General features: G+C 37.5%; 1 protein-coding gene across 1 annotated transcript in view; it reads right to left on the bottom strand.

Moving 5' to 3' along the window:
- MIPOL1 (mirror-image polydactyly 1) overlaps positions 1 to 13430 on the bottom strand; it is a 321677-nt gene extending 308247 nt beyond the window's left edge. The window contains exon 1 of the mRNA XM_030318980.1: positions 13348 to 13430. The gene's annotated coding sequence lies outside the window, so the exon portion shown is untranslated. The remainder of the gene's footprint in view (positions 1 to 13347) is intronic.
- Between the last annotated feature and the right edge of the window lie 7628 nt (positions 13431 to 21058).

Raw genomic sequence — 21058 nt, 5'->3', positions numbered from 1 at the left:
GAAACTTAAAAAGTACTCTTAAAAAAATATTCCACTGGACGGCAAATCATCATTTCCTGTTAAGAGAAGCACTAGATGGAGCGTGTTTGTGGCAGCTTTTTAAAATCTCATTAAATATGGGAATGTTAAATACTAGTCTAAATTTTTATCCACTAAAATGCAAATAATACAATCTTTGGCTTTTCTTTTTTTTTTTTTTTTAATTTTTTTTTTTTAATTTTTTTTTTTCAACGTTTATTTATTTTTGGGACAGAGAGAGACAGAGCATGAACGGGGGAGGGGCAGAGAGAGAGGGAGACACAGAATCGGAAACAGGCTCCAGGCTCTGAGCCATCAGCCCAGAGCCCGACGCGGGGCTCGAACTCACGGACCGCGAGATCGTGACCTGGCTGAAGTCGGACGCTTAACCGACTGCGCCACCCAGGCGCCCCAATCTTTGGCTTTTCATAAAGTAATTCCTAAAATTAAGAACACATTTTAGATGAAAAACTAAAAAACTTTAGTGAAGAAATATTTAATTTCTCTAATACATAAGGTATATTTGCATGTAAACCAAACATAAGCTTTCAGAACCAACCAATTAGTAATCATATGACAAAATATTTTAATTGAGATTTTAATCTAACATGGCTAGCAAAAATATAGGCATTTTAAAGATGTATACATAGATTTTACTTTAAACTAAGATGGAAATTAATCACCTGCATGAAATAAAAACAGTAGAAATGAGCCACTGAAATCCTAAACCGAGTTTACCAGTAAAGAATCATAAAGAAACTCACAGTGAGTTTTTGTATGTGAACTTCCTAAATTACTGTTCACCTACCCAAATGAATTAGAATAATCTTGCCCACTGTGCCAGCTCATGCCACTGAATAAAATGTACTACTTTGGGATATCATATGCTATATCACACAGTATCTGCAGCTCCCATGCTGGTAATAAGCTCTCTGACATAAATTAAGGAAATGGCTTTGATTTACATTCAATTTAAAAGATAACAAAAGTATTACAGTAATAATTAATATCCAGACATGCTACTTAAAAAAGAAATATGTAATACTTCAAAAATAGTTCATTAAAAAGAACAAATTTAAACGTTTAATTTTTTTAGCTTATATGTATATGGTTGGGACTTACTACAAAACAGCATTTTAACACCTGAATGCAAACAGCACCTGTAAAAAATTACCATTCAAGTTCCATCCAAGAAGTAGAGTAATAATGCAAAAATTTTTCTAATTAATGTGATAAACACTTATATCCTTGTATCTTAACATAAAATTATATAATATTGGATCATACTTGATAAGACTACTTCCTAAGATCAAAACAGTATCTAAAATAAAAATACACAAATAATGAAATGGACACAGTAGGGGAGGAAAAACTTTACCTCCATCTTCTTAGGGTTCCTGGCTGGACCTGAATAGTAAACTCACAAAGACTGGTTAACAGGAGAAAAGTAGGTAAGTTCATTTAATTTAAGTTTTATGTGACCTGGGAACCTTCACAAGGCAATGAAGACCTAAAGAAAAAGTTAAGCCTAGAAAGTCACAGAAAAATGTGACAGGACAAAAAAGGTACAAGCCAAGGAGTAAAATGGGGGAAACTTAGCAATGCCTGTTCATCTGGATTCCCCTTGGTATCTCCCTAGCTTTGGAGATAAAGATGTTCTTTTCCTCCAGGTATAGGAAGAGCACCCCTCACATGAGGGTCTTATGACCTGCTTCAGAGGAGAAGGGAAATGCACTTATCTGTTTCTCAAAATCTTTCAGATTAAAATATTCAATAAGCCAAAGTGCCATATTTTGGAGTCGCTTATTCTGAACCACACCAACACAAAATGAAAATATCTTACAAATTACCCTTTCCTAACTATTTATTTTTTAGGATAATAGAGCACATTGCCCGGGGTTGGGGGGGTGCTGGGTGCTCTGATATCACTACCTCTCTCAATAATCAGAAGAATAAAAACTCAGAAAATCAGCAATGTAGAAGACTCAGTATTATCAACAAACTTGACCTAATTGATATTTATAGAAAACTCCTCCCAACATGACAGAATACACAATCCTTGTTTCAAATACACGGCACATTTATCAAAAAAGAGCCTATCTTGGTCCATTAAAAGAAACAAAACAAAACAAAACAAAACAAAACCCTCAACACATAAGAATTGAGACTATACAGGGGCACCTGTGTGGCTCATTCAGTTAAGCATCCAACTTCGGCTCAGGTCACGATCTCATGGTTCCCGAGTTTGAGCGAGTTTGAGCCCCGCATCGGGCTCTGTACTGACAGCTCAGAGCCTGGAGCCTGCGTGGGATTCTGTTTCCCTCTCTCTCTGCCCCTCCCCTGCTCCCACGCTGTCTTTCTCTCTCTCAAAAATAAGTAAACATTAAAAGAAATTTTTTAAAGGATTGAAACCATACAAATTATGTTATTTTACCACAACAGAAATAAACTTGAAATCAATAATAGAAAGATATCTCAAAAATTCCCCAATACTTCTAAATAACCCACGGTTCAAAAAAGGAAGAAGGGAAATTTCAAAATATTCTCAACTATAAAAAATGGAAACAGAAGATATCAAAATTTGTGGGATGTAGCTAGATTAGTGCTTGGAGGGAAACTTATAGTACTAAACACATATATTAAAAAGGGAGGAAGAAAAACAAATTTTTTTAAGAGAGGAAGACCTCTTATTAATACTTTAGCTTCCACCTTTAAAAAAAATACAAAATTAAGAGGCGCCTAGCTGGCTCAGCTGGTTGAGTGACTGCGGCTCAGGTCATGATCTCGTGGTTTGTGAGTTTGAGCTCCGCATCAGGCTCTGTGCTGACAGCTCAGAGCCTGGAGTCCACTTCAGATCCTGTGTCTCCCTCTCTCTGCTCCTCCCCTGATCTCCCTCTCTCTCTGTCCCTGTCTCTCTCAAATATAAACACTAAAAAAAATTATTTTTAATACAAAATTAAGAAAAAATTAAACTCAAAGAAAGCAGCTGGAAGGAAATGGTAAAGATCAAAAATCAATGAAATTGAAAATGTATAATCAACACAGAAAATCTATGAAACCGGGACACCTGGGTGGCTCAGTCTAAGTGTGTGACTCTTGATTTCAGCTCAGGTCATGATCTGGAGGATTGTGGGATTGATCCCATGTCAGGCTCTGCTTGGAAATCCCTTTCTCTCTGCCCCTCCCTCACTGACACATGCATATTCTCTCTCTCTCTCTCTCTCTCTCTCTCTCTCTCTCAAAATAAATAAACATTGTAAAAAAAAGAAAAAGAAAATCAATGAAACCAAAAGCTAGTTCTGTATAAAAAAAAAAAATCAAAGAAATTGGTAAGCTTCTAGCTAGGCTGGTCAAGATAAAAATAAAGGAGATATAAATTGCCAGTATCAGGAAGAAGAGAAGTGATCCCATAGGGATGAAAAAGATAAAAAGGGACTATTACAAAGAACTTCATATCTATAAATTTGACAAACTCCTTGAAAGACACAACCTGCCAAAGCTAATGCAGTAAGAATAGATAGCCAGAATAGTCCTATTTCTATTAAAGAAACTGAATTCATAGTTTGAAGAAACCTTCCAACAGAGAAAACTCCAGACTCAGAGGTTATACATCTCTGAAATCCCCTTTCTCTCCTGAAAACCTCCTTCCTGAGGAGGCTCCTCTTGAATCTGGACCATATGTTCTCTAGGCCAGCTATATAGCTGTCCCTCCTAGAACATCATTTCACTGTTCTCCTGGGTTAGATTTATGGTTTCCTACATTCCAGGCCTTTCTTTCACTTCTTTATTTTGCTTGAGCCTAACTTCTGATGCTTTCCAGGCATGAAAATATCTTTGTTCTACTCCCATACTTCATTGTTAAGTAGCCACAATTCTGGTCAAGAAGACTGCTGTTGGTACACTCAGTTCTTTTTTCTATTTTGGTTTTCTCTCTGGAAACCTTCAAGATTTCTTTTTCAAGATTTCTTTAATTTTTTTTTTTTCATTCTTGATGCTGTGGAATTTCACAAATGTGTGCCACAGAGGCAGATTTTGTTTTGTTTTAAATGTTGAACATTCTTAGAAACAGAAACAGAATGCTATATGATTTTTAATGAAGGTTGTTTTGGTTAGGGTGATAGAATATGGGGTAACATTTCACTGTAATCTTTTTATATATGTTGCTTGCAAGAGTTTGTAACAAGCATATATTATTTTTATAAAAGCTATGCCATTGAAAAATAACAAGAAAGTCACACAATATCAATTAAACTTTAGATATTCAAACTCTGATTCCATAATTCTACTTCTATACATCTATGTTCTAGCAAGGGGTGCAAATATATACATACAAGAATGTATATAGCAGTGCTGTTTATACCATTAAAAAACTGGAAACAGCACAAATGTCTAGCGGTTAGGGTTGGTACTATATCTATAGTATATATCTATGGTGTATATATATATATATATGGTATATATCTATGGTACTTATATACTATAAACATTATTATGCATATACACTGACACAGATGTATAAAATATTACTAAATGAAAAAGAGTATTGTAAAATAATAAAGCATTACCATTGTTACATTAAAATAAAAAAGCAAACAAACCAAACCATGTGTTTGGGTATATATACACATATAAGGAAAAGCATAAAAGTCTGAAAAGATGCATCCCAGGACACAATGCTTCTACAAAAGAATGGTAAAGGATATATAATTTCCACAATAACTGAAAATGGAATAATATATGAATGGATTTAATGATCACCAAATGCTCCAAATGTAAGACAAAGATGTCCTATTGGATTTTTAAAAATCCAATTCTATGCCCACATTAACCAAAAGAAGGCTGACATAGGTATATCAAAATTCAAAAGAGATCACAGACAAGAGAAGACTAAGGAAACATAACTAAATGCAACATGGGATCTGGATTGGGTCCTAGAACAACAACAATAACAACAAAATTAATGGAAAAACAGGTGATATTTGGATAAAGTGTATAGTTTTGTGAATATTATAACAATATTAATTTCTTGGTTTTGATCATTGTACTATGATTACACATTGTATTAACATTAGAAGTAGGGTGAAGAATTTTTACAGGAACTCTGTAGTATTTTTCTAACTTTTTAGTGAATCTAAAATTATTTCAAAATTAACAGCTTTTAAAAACAGCAGACTAGACTTGGGATGCCTGGGTGGCTCAGTCGACTAAGCCTCCTCTGACTTCAGCTCAAGTCACGATCTCACAGTTTGTGAGTTCGAACCCCCTGTTGGGCTCTCTGCTGTCAGCACAGAGCCCACTTGGGATCCCCACCCCCTCTGCCCTTCCCCTGCTTATACTCTCTCTCTCTCAAAAATAAATAAACATTAGGGGCACCTGGGTGGCCTAGTTAGTTAAGCGTCTGACTCGGGCTCAGGTCATGATCTCATGGTTAGTGAGCTGGAGCCCCAAGTCAGGCTCTGTGCTGATAGCTCAGAGCCTGAAGCCTGCTTCGGATTCTGTGTCTCCCTCTCTCTTTCTGCCTCTCCCCCACTTGCACTCTCTCTCTCTCTCAAAAATAAACATTAAAAAAAAGCACTTTAAAAAAATAGATAAACATTAGAACATTTTTAAAACTCAGAGTAGACTTTAAAACAAAAGGCATTACTAGAGATAAAAAGGAACACTTCTTACTGGGGAGAAAAAGCTTCAATTCATAAGAAGATAGACTACTTATAAAGTTGTATGTTTCTGATAACATGACCTGAAAATAAATAAATCAAAAATTGATAGAACTACTAGGGAGAAATAAATCTATGATTACACACAGAGATTTAATACACTGTAAATTCTCAGTATTTATCAATCAAGCAAGCACGTGCGTGCTCGCACACACCCACACCCCACAACCACGCCACACACACAAATCAGTAAGGAAAGAGATTTTAAAAACAGCATTAAGAAACTTCATCTAACAGTCACAATAAAGCATGGCACCAACCACAGAATTCACATCTGTTCCTCTCTCACACACACTCATATTTACTCAGCATTTAAAAAAACAAAAAATACATATACAAAGCAAGTACTCGCACATTAATATTTTGATGGTAGTTACAGGGGTATTAACTTTTTAATTATTCATTGAACTGTCCACATTATTTTATATCCTTTTCTTTACATGTATTACATTTCACAATAAAGTTTTTAAATTTTTTTTTTTCAACGTTTATTTTATTTTTGGGACAGAGAGAGACAGAGCATGAATGGGGGAGGGGCAGAGAGAGAGGGACACAGAATCGGAAACAGGCTCCAGGCTCCGAGCCATCAGCCCAGAGCCCGACGCGGGGCTCGAACTCCCGGACCGCGAGATCGTGACCTGGCTGAAGTCGGACGCTCAACCGACTGCGCCACCCAGGCGCCCCTCACAATAAAGTTTTTAAAAAGTTAACTTATTAGATGTCATTTTTTTTCCCAGTTTTTTAAAACTTGTTCCACTGCAGCAAAATTCTCAAGACAAAATTATGAAGGAGGGGAAGTTGGTATACTTCAACAGAATATAAAACAAGATTCAGGATTAAGGGTTCCAGCAAAATAATCCCTGTTGTACTCTAGTAGCTTCCAAAATTTATAAATCCAGGAATACTACAGGCAAGTCTCAAAACAGCATTTATTTACAATCAAATCACCATAATGCAAAACTACAGATAAACAAGAGTAAACAACATGAGTATATGCATCCCAAACAGTAAAATATCTAAATTAAAAATACCTTCAATACAGACAATAACTGAATCAGAGGTACACATGTCAACTGCCAAAAGATTTACAGTAAATTTGTCTCATCAATTAGCCACTTTAATGAAACCCTCAACCAAAGTATTAATTCTCAACTTTCAAAGTAATATCTCCTTATGTTGCCTGTCTTGAAATCAAATATACAGCAATTAAGTTATAACCAAAACAAATACAGAATAGTTAAATGATTATTTTACTTTTCAAAAAGTAAAAATAACATATTCTCAAATATGTTTAAAATGATAAAAATAGACTGAAGCTATGTTCATAAAACTCCAGGATGAACTATTTCTTTTTAAAAAGTTTCTTTTTATTAAAAATCAAAAATTGGGGGTGCCTGAATGGCTCAGTTGTTTAAGCATCCAACTCTTGCTTTCAGTTCAAGTCATGATCTGGCAGTTTGTAGGTTTAAGCCCCATGTCGGGCTCTGCACTGCTGGCTGGCAGCGCCTGCTTGGGATCCTAGCTCTCTGCCCCTCCCCTGCTCACATTCTCTCTCTTTCTTTCTTTCTCTCTCCCTCTCTAAATATAAATAAATAAACTTCAGGGGGAAAAAAAAAACCTTTAAAAAAATTAAAAATTGGGGCACCTGGATGGCCTAGTCAGTTAACTGTCCAACTTCAGCTCAGGTCATGATCTTGTGGTTGGTGAGTTTGAGCTCCACATAGGGCTCTGCACTGACAGTGCTGAGCCTTTTTGGGATTCTCTCTCTCCCTCTCCCTGACTTGCTCGTATTCTCTCTCAAAATAAATAAACTTTTACAATAAATTAAATATTACTACGAGTAGTTTATTACTTAACTGTTGCTGCTACACAAATTACTCCAGAACTTAGGTCAAAACAACACACATTTGTTATCTTAGTTCCTGAGGAATCTACTGCTGCTTAGATAGGTCCTGGGGTTCAGGGTCTCTAACAAGGTGGTAATCAAGGCATCAGGCAGGGCTACAATCATTTTAAGGTTTCACTGGGACAAGATTTTCCAACTTGACTCAGTGGCTGTTGGCAGGATTCACTTCCTAGGGGTTACTGAACTGAGAACTTCAATTCTTTGTGGGCTATTGGCCAAAGGCTCTCCTCAATTCCTTGACAGGGGGATCTTTCTAAGGTCAGTTCATGAGATAGCAGATGGCTACATCAAAGTGAGCAAGCAAGAAAGGTACAGCAAAAAGGAGGTTATAGTCTACTATAACATAATCTCGTAAGTGACAGCCCAGCACTTTTGACATAGTCTATCAGAAGTGAGCCTTTTAGTAGTCTACCTCAAGGGAAAAGGATTACACAAGAGTGTGAATACCAGGGTTATCTCAGAAGGCTGGCTCTTACAAGTAGCATAACAGAAAAGGAAACCGAAATAAAAGTCAGGAGAACTAGATTCTAGTAACTATGTGGCTAACTACAATGTCTCAGTATCTTCATTGAGAAAAAATGAGGCCTAAATGACCTCTAGGGTAATTTAAATTCTAAATTCTGTGCTTCTCTACGAAGTCTTTTGAAAAGAGTTACCAAGGATTAGAGATATTTGGTCAAAATGCCTCATTTTATAAAAACCAAATTCCAGGAAAGGTTAACGTAGAAAGGTAGTAAGCCACACTTATTCTGCTCTTATACCCAGTGCTTTTGCATTATGGCACATTGCTTTTACAGTCAATGTCTTTTTAATTTTTTTATTTTTATTTTTTTCTTTTTTCCAACATTTATTTTTGGGACAGAGAGAGACAGAGCATGAACGGGGGAGGGGCAGAGAGAGAGGGAGACACAGAATCGGAAACAGGCTCCAGGCTCTGAGCCATCAGCCCAGAGCCCGACGCGGGGCTCGAACTCACGGACCGCGAGATCGTGACCTGGCTGAAGTCGGACGCTTAACCGACTGCGCCACCCAGGCGCCCCTACAGTCAATGTCTTAAAACAGCCGTATCCCCTCTTTATAATAGTATCAAAATCCAAGATATTGAATGGAAGTTGAGAGTAATAATAATACACTAACAAGAGCAGCAAAAACTGATTAATGTATTGAGAATAATAATAAAGTACTAACAAGAGCAGCAAAAATTGATGTTGTGGATTTACCTTTTTCTTTCACCAACCCTAAAACAATCTCTGTAGGTGGCATGTGAGATGAAAATGAACTATCCTCTGCCCATCACCAGTCACATGTATCTAGACATTTTAGTAATAAATCTGCTGGACGGGAAGTATAAAAGCAACAAATAATAAATCGTAGCAGAGAAATACAGTCACTTTAAATAAAGAAAACAAGATTAAATATAACCTAAATGAAGCATCTAAAAATTGAAACTGCAACCAGAAAAGGCAAGGTTTGTCCCCACTGGAATCCTAGAAAATACAGAGTCCCAGAGGTCGACAATGACAATATGATGCAGGCAATGTCCAGGAAAGTAGGTACTCTAGGAAGCTAATGACAACATCTGGGTCCAGATGTCCACGGTCCAGCACCGTTAAACATTTGCATTACATAAACACCCTATTTGTTCCTATATTAGATCCACTTTATACCCTTTACCAACCTAATATTTGTAATGACTCCAACTCTGATGCAAGAAGTACAGTTAAAACAATGCATATAAGTACAATTATTTTGTGTGGCAATTATGAAGCAGTAAGGTATTTGCATTAGTCAAAATATGTGTGAATGTGTGTGTAAAAACACATGCATATAATTGCAGAAATGGATCCAAAATTTCTATGTAAGAAAGGAGTAAGGACAGCAGTGGTTGGTGGTGGAAGCTAGGTCTAGTGGCTTATCTTAAATCTTAATATTTTATCTTATCTCATAATAATCAAGTAAGAATGACCAAAACTCAGTTATCTATCTCAAAGAAAAGATCAAGTTGATGAGAATACCCCTAACTCTCTCATTGGTTTTAGCATATTATCTAACTACATTCATAAATTCACTTCTATAAACCACCTAAAATAAGAGAAATTGTTAGCTAAAAATGTTAACATAGACTGAAATAATAGTCAAAAAAAATTTTTTTTTTATTTTCCAAAGTTTTTTGATATTTTTTGGTACTGAGTGAAAAGCAGGGGGCCCAAAGTAAGAGAAGATGAACTGGACAGTCCAATGTGGCATTTAAAGAAGAGAGGACCTCTATCATGGGCAGGGATGAAATAGCTGAGTTTCATGGCCCAAGCCATTGGTTATTACTTTCCATATTATGAGAATATTCAATCAGGTAGATAAAAATTTTAATCATGCCATCCCATGATGGAATGGCTCAAAAGACAGTATCTGAAAGTACTGCAAAAAGTATTTTATGCTTTTTGTACTTTTTTTTTTCCTCAAAGTGTCCAGAACTGTTTGGATATTCATCCCTTTCTTAGCATTTTATGCACTATCAGAAAAGGGGTTGTATCTCCTGTCTTTTCTCACCTTTTACCTCTCTTTTGTTTCTCAGTTATAAAGGGCTGGGAAAAAAGTAGGAGCAGTAAGAACAGTTTAGGGAAGCCTGAAACAGCTATCTAATTAGCCCTGAGGTAAAACTGGTAAGAAGCAAAGAAAATATAGAGATTTAAAATTTAACTCAAAAACACTACAGCACATGCTGCTTAATACTATTATTTAACCTCAAAACACTACAGCGCACAATACTTAATACTGTTAGTTTTCAGGTTTTTTTTTTCAATGTAGCCCCTCTCAACTAATAATTTCACCACCACCAATGGGCTAAAGATTGAACTGTCATTTTGAACAGTCATTTTCCAACACAGTAGGTTGGCAGTCTATGAAACAAGAATCAAAGAAAGGGGGGAGGAAGAGAGGGAGGGAGAGAGGGAAGGAAGGCAAGCTAGCAAGCAGGCAGGCAAAAAAGAAAGAAAAGAAAAAAAGAAGGAAGGAAAAGAAGGAAGAAAATAAAATAGAAGCTGTATATTGTATATGGACTGCAAAGCCTAAAACGCAAGCAGTCATAGCTTTATATGGTAGTGCTTTAAATGAATCTTTACAGGGATGCCTGGGTGGCTCAGTAGGTTAAGCAGCCGACTTCAGCTCAGGTCATGATCTCACGGTTCGTGAGTTCGAGCCCTGCGTTGGGCTCTGTGCTGACACCTTGGAACCTGGAGCCTGCTTCTGTTTGTGTGTCTCCCTCTCTCTCTGCCCCTCCCCTGTTCATGCTCTGTCTCTCTCTGTCTCAAAAATAAGTAAAACATTACGAAAAAATTTTTTAAATGAATCTATACAATGCAAGGACTGCCTATATTTACTATTTGGCCCCTAACAAAAAAGTTTGATGACCCTTGCAATAGAGGATATCCAAATGGCCAATAACATATGAAGAGGTGTTAAGTATTACTAGTCATTAAGGAAATTACGGAAAAACACCGTGATACCACTACACACCCACCAGAATGGAAAAAATGGAAAAGACAACACTAAGTGTCGCGACCACTTGGAGGAGCCAGAATTCCCAAACAATGCCAAGTAGGAGTGTTGAAACAACTGATTCGAACAACTTTTTTGGTAATATACACAGGAAATACATACCTGCATACCCTATAGACATTTCCCCAACAGGTACGTGTATATCTAACAGAAATGTATACATAGGTTCACCAAAATACAGCTGACCATTGGATAATGCAAGGGTTGGAAGCACCAACCCTACACAGTCAAATATACAAGTTTAACTTTTGACTCCCTAAGAATTTAATTACTAACAGCCCACTGTTGACTGGAAGCCTAATCGATAACATAGTCTATTAACACACATTTGGTGCATGTATTATATACTATGTTCTTTTTTAAAAAGTTTTTTAGCATTTATTCATTTTTGAAAGGCAGAGAGAGAGAGCATGCAAATGGGGGAGGGGCAGAGAGCGAGGGAGACACAGAAACGGAAGCAGGCTCCAGGTTCCAAGGTGTTATCACAGAGCCCGACGCGAGGCTCAAACTCACGGACAGGACCGCGAGATCATGACCTGAGCTGAAGACGGACGCTTAACCTACTGAGCCACCCAGGCGCCGCTATATATTATATTCTTACACTAAAGCTAGAGAAAACATTAAGAAAATCATAAGGAAGAGAATATACATTTACAGCTGAATACTATATTTATCAAAAAAAAAAAAAATCCACACATGGGTGAACCCCTGCAGTCTAAACACATGTTGTTCAAGGGTCAACTCTACTTACAAAAATGTTCATAGTAGCCAAAAACTGGATGGAACACTATACAGCATAAGAACTACTGCTACATAATTTGTGTAAATCTCACAAATACAATATTGAGCAAAAGTGAGACTCAAAGGACTATTTACTGCATGATTCCATTTATATAAAGCCAATTAACAAGTAAATTCATAGATGACTTTAGAAATCGACATAATGGTTACCTCTGGAACGGAATCACACAAAGTGGAGTTCCTAAGATTCAAGTAATGTCCTTTCTTGATCTAGGTACTAGACACATGGATATGTACGTTCTGTACACTTTTGATTTATGCGGTTTTCTCTATGTGTATTATACCTTAAAAATTAACACACTAAAAAGATTTTTATAAAATCTATTCCTTTAAAGGACTGTCCACCCTTTCATTTTTCTGACTTATCATCACTTCTCACCAATGAGATCTCTTAATTCCTGTTACATAGAAGTCAACTTAGTTATTTTTCTTCGTATACTATTGCACAGGATACCCAAATGATTATGCACCTGCATTTTCGGTTAGTACCACACTAGATGCCAAGGTGAAACTTTGAAAAGCCAATAACTTATGATAGTATGTTAAAGTTACCGGGAGGGTGGGGGAGCCTTGAAAAGTGGTTTTGTTTGGCCCTTTGTTTTGGTTTACCTTTGTCTATCTCCACAGTGATTTAATCTGCATAAAATGTTCAAAGGAGCTTTTCAAAAAGCCTGCTCTTGTGGAAAGCTTTTTTCTTTCTTTCTTTTCTTTCTTTCTTTCTCTCTTTCTCTCTCTCTCTCTCTCTCTCTCTCTTTCTTTCTACCATCCTGCTGCTACCTTGTGTTTAGTTACTTCCATTCATGGAACTTAAAATACTTCACAAATACTGTTGGGTGGTGTCACCTTCCAGAAAAATTTGGGCTCAGGCACACTGTGAACCTAAAAATTTCTAACAGTACCTTTCTACAGCTCCGCTCCTAGTGCCTAAAGAAGCACCGTCTTCTATGCTAAAACTTATAAGTGCGAGAACTGAAATCCACAAAGATTAAGTCACTCTCAAGGACACAGTCATGGGCTGAGCCAGGACCTGAACTCTCCAACTAACAGCCACTTAAGGGAAAAACAAACAAAAATCTACACCCTTGAATAAATGCTCAGCTGTTGAACTTCTGTAATAAGAAACAGGAGGGTGCCGAAACTATGCCCAGAAAGAGGACCTGAGGACCCCACGACGCTGACCTTCGCGTGAGCCCTATCACTGCCGGCCATAGGGGGCCAACATTCACTGGGTGCAGACTCCGCGCCGCCCCTTCTGCTCCAAGGAGGCTGCGGCCGGAAATTCCAGGGCTGGATCTAAGCCCACCCCCTCCTTTTCGCCGGTCGCCCGAACCTCCCAGCCTACCTGTTTACCTGAGATGCGCCTGGCACTGCCTGGCGAGCCGACTCTGGGCGCTCGCCCCGAGTTTCAGAGGCCCGACGCGTGGCCACCACATCAGCCAATCGACGCTCGCTCGGGAGCCTCTCGACCCTGAGGCCCGCCCGCCCGCCTGGGAAGGTGCGCGCGCCCGCAAACGACCGGGCGGGGCCCGATGGGGGAGGAAGCCAGACGCACGCCGCGCGCCGGGGCCACGGGGAACCAAGGCGGAACGGGCGCCCGGCGGGAGCTTGCGGCGCGCACTGGGCATGCGCAAACCGCGGTGCTAAAACCACGGGGCGGGGCTTCTGGAGGACTGTGCCAGCTTGGGAAGTACTTGTAAGAGTTTGGAGAAGAAGACGAATTTAGTAGTTTCCGGTGACTGCGCCGGCTGGACGCTACGGTGTCCACTCTAAGACTACGAGCGCGTTCTATTGGAGCAAAATATTGCCCCGACAAAACCTAATCGGGCTAGAGGAGGAAACCTTGTGGTTAAAAACGTGTCTTGTGGCCTCAACTTTAGCCTTGCACTGTCCAAGAAGTTGGAGGAATTGCGGTTTTCTGGTTGGTTTGTGTGTGGTTTGGGATGAGAGGACACCGGGAGGGGGGCATATTGTGAAGTGATGGTTGAATGAAAAGAGCTGAAGTTGGACTCCAGTTGGGTGAGCAAAAAGCAATACCTAGCTCCTGACCAGGGAATATTTACAAACTAAAACTTGAGGGTGGTAAACTTTTTGACTGAAGTACTAGAACGAGATCTGGATGCTTATGTTCAACTAATGGATTCTTTAAGTCTCAGCGTTGAACCTTCCAGAATTAAAGAATTAAGTCCTCAATTCATGTACTTCTGTGTTTAAACAAGAAAGGACTGACATTGTTAAATAACTGCTAGTAATTCAGATGTGGTTTTCTTGTTCCCCATATCAGTATTGCTTTTATAAATGTCACCTTAACTCCTTCAGATACCAAATATTTATTGAGTACATACTATGTGCCTGGAACTCTTCTGGGTGTTTGATAAGCAATAGTAATGGTTTTTTACACCACATCCCCCAGAGAACTGGCATAATAGGAAGTGTGGACAGTTTCCCAACACTTTATTAAATGCAAAAAAGGGGAGTGAAAAAATAAGACATAAAAAATGGGATATAAGTTGGTTGAAACAAAATAGGTTATAATATTCATAAGCTTTTGGCTATTTTATTGTAATGAATGGACAGTGTCTGAAGATGTTTGTTACAGATTCAGCTTTGAAATACATTTTACTTCAGTCAAGGAGAGCTTGAGGTATAAAAAAAGAAGCCATCTGCAGAACACAATAGTGCAAGGTGAAGCAGCCAGATATCTGGAAGATCTAGATAATTAGTGAAGGTGGATACACCAAACAACAGATTTTCAGTGTGGATGAAAAAGCCTTTTATTGGAAAAAGATGGCATCTAGGATTTTCATAGATAGGGAGAAGGCAATACCTGGCTTCAAAAGCTTCAAAGAATAGGCTAACTCTCTTATAAGAGTCTAATGCATCTGGTGACTTTAAGTTGAAGCCAATGCTCATTTATCATTCTAAAGTTCCTAGGGCCCTTAAGAACTATGCTAAATCTACTCTGCCTGTGCTTTATAAAGGTAACAACAAAGTCTGGATGATAACAATCTGTTTATAACATGGTTTACTGAATATTTTAAGCCCACTGTTGAGACCTACTACTCAGAAAAAAGAATTCCTTTCAACATATCACTGCTCATTGACAATGCACCTGATCACCTAAGAGCTCTGATGGAGATGTGTGATGAGATTAATGTTGTTTTCAGGCCTAACACAACATCCATTCTGCAGCCCATGGATCAAGGAGTATTTTTGACTCTCAAGTCTTATTATTTAAGAAATATGTTTTGTAAGGCTGTAGCAGCCATAGAGAGTGATTCCTTTGATGGATCCAGGCAAAACAAATTGAAAACCTTCTGGAAAGGATTCACCATTCTAGATGTCATTAATAATATTTGTGACTCATGGGAAGAAATTGAAATATCAACGTTAACAGGAGCTTGGAAGAATTTGATTCCAACTCTCAGTGATGACTTTCAAGGATTTAAGACCTCAGTGGTGGAAACAGCCACAGAAGTAGTGGAAATAGCAAGAAAAATGAATTACAAGTGGAGCCTAAAGATATGACTGACTTGCTTTGATCTCATAATCAAACTTTAACAGGTGAGTTACTTCTTAGGCACAAAAAAAAGTGGGTCCTTGAGATGGAATCTACTCCTAATGAAGATGCTGTGAGGATTGTTGAAATGAAAACAAAGGATTTAGAATATGACATAAACTTAGTTGATAAAGCAGTGTCAGGGTTTGAGACAATTGAAACTCCAATCTTGAAAGATCTATTGTGGGTAAAATGCTATTAAAGAACATCGCATGCTACAGAAATATGATTTATGAAAGGAAGAGTCAATGGATGTGGCAAAGGTCTTATTTTAAGAAATTGTCACAGCCATTCAACTTCAGCAACCACCACCCTGATCAATCAGCAGCATCAACTTTGAGGCAGGACCCTCCACCAACCAAAAGGTTATGACCCGCTAAAAGTGCACATGATAGCATTTTTAGAAATAAAATATTTTTAAGTGAAATTATGTACATTGTTTTTTTTAGACATAATGCTATTGCACACTTAATAGACTACAGTGTAATGTAAATGTAACTTTTATATACACTGGGTAACCAAAAAATTCATTTGAGTCTATTGTGACATTTGATTTACCGCATGGTCTGGAAGTGTACGCACATGTGATATCTCAGTGGTATGCTTGCACAAAAATTAACTCAGAATTAACCAACAACATAAATAAGCAGTTAAAACTATAATACTATTATGAGAAAATTTAGGATTAAATCTTTATTACCTTGAGTTTGGCAGTGAATTCTTTGACACCAAAAACATAAGCAACAAAAGAACAAATAGATAACTTGGATTTCACCAAAATTAAAAACTTTTTGGCATCAAAGAATATTATCAAGAATGTAAAGACAAAAAGACAACTTACAGAGTCAGAGAAACATGGGCAAATCATGTATCTAAGAGTTTAATATACAGAATACAGTAAAACCTTGGTTTGTGAGCATAATTCATTCCAGAAACATGCTTGTAATCCAAAGCACTTGTATATCAAAATGAATTTCCCCATAAGAAATAATGGAAACTCAGATGATTGACTCCACAACCTAAAATATTCATTTAAAAATGATTATAATACTGTAATATACAAAATAATAAAGAAACTATAAAATATGAAGAAAAATAAACAAATTAACCTGCACTTACCTTTGAAAACCTTCGTGGCTGGTGTGAGGGAGACAAGAAAGAGGAGGGTTATTGTGTAGGACAACTTTCCAACTTTCACTAACACTAACAGAATCACTACTCTCTATTGGCTCCATGGAATATTTTCCTGCATGGGGGCCATTGTACATGCTCGCACGTATGTTGACTACAGTACAGTATTAATAAACTCTTGTCGGGGCACCTGGGTGGCATCTGACGTCAGCTCAGGTCATGATCTCATGGTTTTTAAGTTCAAGCCCATGTTAGGCTCTGTGCTGATAGCTCAGAGCCTGGAGCGTGCTTTGGATTCTGTGTCTCCCTCTCTCTCTGCCCCTCCCTCACTTGCCCTCTGTCTGTCTCTCTCTGTCTCTTGAAAATAAATAAAATGTTAAAAAATTAAAAAAAAACCTGTCAAATACTGTATTTAATGTAACTGGCAATAAGGCAGCAGAGGAAAGGGTCTATATCTGCAGGCAGCCTGACCTAGAATGAAGCAAAGCATTCCTAACCTTACTCTTACATGGAAAAGCAAAGGACTGTCCATAGGTGCTTTGAAGTGGCAAAAAATACACTAGTGCCAGTTGTAGGCACCTTCCAATGTTCTGAAAAATCACTGATTTCTGCCAAACATAGTGGCTTGAGACCAAGCATCCGAGCATGAGAGATGATCACCCATAATCCCGCAGTGAGAGAGACACAAAGAACTATTGGCTCAGTTTTGATCATGTGACATTTGGCATCACATACTACTCATATTGCAAGACATTGCTTTTTAATCAAGTTAAAATTTATTGAACGTGTTTGCTCATCTTGCAGAACACTCACAGAACAAGTTACTCAAAATCTGAGGTTTTACTGTTTATAAAGAACTCTTACAACTCAATAACAAAGATAGTCCAATAAAAAAATAATCAGTGGACTTGAATAGATATTTCTCCAAAGAAGATATACAAATGGCTAACAAGCATGTCAAAAGATGGCCAACTTCACTGGCCACTGAGGAAATGCAAATTAAAGCCACAATGTGATACCACCTCCTCACGCAGACTAGGATGGCTATAATAAAAAATAAATAAATAAAACTAAAGGAAAATATGTTTTGGGAGGAATGTGGAGAAGTAGGAAGACTTGCACATTTCTTTGGATATGTAAAATAGTATAGCCCCTGTGGAAAATAGTTGGTAGTTGCAATAATCCCATTCCTATGTATATACTCAAGGAAAATGAAAAATATATGGCCACACAAAAATTTGTACACAAATGTTTATAGCAGTATTATTCTTAATAGCCTAAAGGTGGAAACAATCCAACAATCCATCAATAAATGAGTGAATAAACAAATTGTGGAACATAAAATGGAATTATTACTCAACTGTAAAAATGAATAAAGTACTGATACATCCTACAAAGTGGGTGTATTTTTTTTTAATTTTTTTAATGTTTATTTATCTTTGAGAGAGAGAGAGACAGAGTATGAGGAGGACAGGGGCAGAGAGAGAGGGAGACACAGAATCCAAAGCAGGCTGCAGGCTCTGAGCTGTCAGCACAGAGCTCAACGACCAGCGACCGGCAGTGAGTATTTCTAAAACATGATACTAAGTGAAAGAATTTAAGCACGAAAGGTTACATATTGTATAATTTCTTTTATATGCAATATTCAGAATTAGCTAAGTCCATAGAGACAGTAAGTATATTAGCAGTTGCCAGGAGATTGGAGAAGGATAAAAGAGGAGTGATTACTCAAAGGGTATGAGATATTCTTCTGGGTCAAATGTGAGTCATTAACTAAATTAATATTTATTAAATGCCTACTATGTTCTAGACAGTATTTCAGTCACTCTTGCATGGACTTGACATTCAAAAAGAGGTAAAGACTAGGAACAAACAAATAAATACAGAATATATGTAGGTGTTGAAAATGTAATGGAGAAAAGTCAGGCTACATAAAGAGTGAAAAAGTTGAGGAGAAGTTCAATTTTAGACATGTAAAGTTATCTGTTAAAGTAGCTTTTGTGGAGATGCATAAAGGAAGTGAAGAAGCAAGTCATGGGAATGTCTAGGAAAAGAACATTCCTGGCACAGGGAAAAGCAAATGCAAAAAAATGGGAGCATGCTTGAAAGTGTTCAAAGGAATACCAAGAAAATCAGTGTGATGAGAATAGGGTAAAAGAGAAGGGTGTTAGGAAATGAGTCTGGAGAGGTAGCAAGAGCCATATTGGGCATCTTTTGGGCTTATGCCTAGGACTTTAGATTCTATTCCAAGGATGACAGAAGGCCACTAGATGGCTTAGAACAGGTAATATCTGAACTATGCTTTAAAAAGATGACTCTAGCTACTGTAACCACAGTATTGAATTCAGTTTATAAGAAATGTCACATCCATAAGTGCCTAGATTACCAATTCTGAGAGCAGGAAATGTCTGGCTTTCCCACCCAACTCTTCCACTAAGTAGTTTGGTGACATAGGTGAGGTCCTCAATCTCTTCCCACCTCAGTTTCCTAAACTGTCAAATAAGGAAGTGATTAAAGTCTCTTCCAGGTCTATTATTCTATGATTCTAGAAAGTTAATATAGGCTTCAGTATCATATGAGCTCTTTTACTTAAACTAGTGATTCTCTCACTTAAGGGCACTTTTGCCCTGCAGAGAACATTTAGGAATGTCTGGAGACATTTCTGTTTGTCACGAATTGGGATGGAGTTGTTACCAGCAGCTAATGGGTAGAGGGTAGGGATGCTGTTAAATATCTTGCATTGCACAGGACAGCCTCCCACAACAAAGAATTATCTGGCCCAAAATGTTATTGGTGCCATTGTTGAGAAACCCTGACTTAATAAACAGAAAATTCATACGTTTCATACATAGGCAATTTGTGACACTGAAGTTGTGCTTTTCTAATTTGTTTGCCAAAGTCTAGGATACCACAAGCTATTTACTGTGAATAATTTCACATTTCGATTTTTTTTTATGTATAGAAAAGTTGAAATTAAAATTAGAACATAAAAACAACACAGCTAGTGATTCAGAGAGAGGCCTCCTAAATTATATATACTTAGGTTCAAAGAATACCTCAAATACTCAGTGTGATTTCAGGCAATTTACTTAATCTGTATGCCAGTGTAAAATGAGGATAAGAATATCTGTCACAGAAATATTGTGAACAAGATAATGGGTTACAAAATGCTCAGCCCATTGCCTGGCATAAGCATTAAATGAAGATTGTCATTATTACAATTTGCTAGGCAGGCTGAATATGGCAGGTGAGTTGCAGGTTCTCTCCACTTTTCCAGAATCTTCCAGATTTCCCCCTCCCCAATTCTCTTTTAATTTGTTTTGTTTTTTTATTTTTAGGTTTATTTATTTGAGAAAGAAAGCACTGGAGGGAGGGGCAGAGAGAGAGGGGGGAGAGAGAGAATCCCAAGTAGGCTTGTCAGTGGAGAGCCTGAGCAGGGCTTGAACTCGCGAACCATGAGATCATGACCTGAGCCGAAGTAAGACACTTAACTGAGTATCTAATCTTCCATGAACCAAGATTTTAGACATCTATTCTACCAACCTTTTTAGAATTGAGTCTAAAATTAGTTTTGATTGAAGGCCGGGGAAGCTCTCCTAGGAGCAAAATGCATAGATTTCTGCACGTTGACCACACAGAAGTCTTAACTTCTAGATTCCAAGAGATGTCCCAAATAACAGAACTTTGATATATATATGACCTCTAAGTGTTATTCCTGTCATTTCACAATAAAATATTTTAAAAAGTTTCCCAAGTAATTATTTTGTTCACACTGTCCAGTAAAGTCCCTTGGAATTTAGAAATGTTCTGTTAGATAATGGGAAAATCTAATGTACAAGAACCTAAGATCTGTCCTAAATAATAACATGATGCCTTGGTATTTGTAAGTTATAAGCCATTAAGAGCTTAGAGCAATGATAGACCCACAAATTTTAAAGCATGAGTCTTTCACCTGTAAATAGCATTTCTTCAATACTTCTAATACTTCTGTATAAGAATATTATGGAATAATGGGTCTTTTTGAATAGTTCAAGAGTTATAATCTCTCCCAACTTTCTACCCTATTCCATGGATGGACTTGGGAGTACTCTATTACATGGATGTATGCCAAATTCTGCATTTGTGGGTCTGTGTTTTGACACCTAAATAAAAGAGTCTATGGGCCCACAGAGGCTATGTATCTCTTAGTAAATGGTATTTTGAGATGTGGGTCCAGTCATAGTTGGAATACCATGGGGTTATACTGTATTTTCTAGTGACACACTAATGAAGTTAACTTTAAGTTTGAGGAAAACAAATTTTTTCAAAATGTACAAATACTGTCATTTTAAAATATAGCTCTTCAATGAATGGATAAAGAAATTGTGGTTTATA

The sequence above is a fragment of the Lynx canadensis genome, chromosome B3, assembly GCF_007474595.2.
Source record: "Lynx canadensis isolate LIC74 chromosome B3, mLynCan4.pri.v2, whole genome shotgun sequence".
In the NCBI taxonomy this organism is placed as follows: domain Eukaryota; kingdom Metazoa; phylum Chordata; class Mammalia; order Carnivora; family Felidae; genus Lynx; species Lynx canadensis.
Note: the sequence above shows the minus strand (reverse complement) of the source record. Positions and strands in the feature narration are given on the sequence as shown.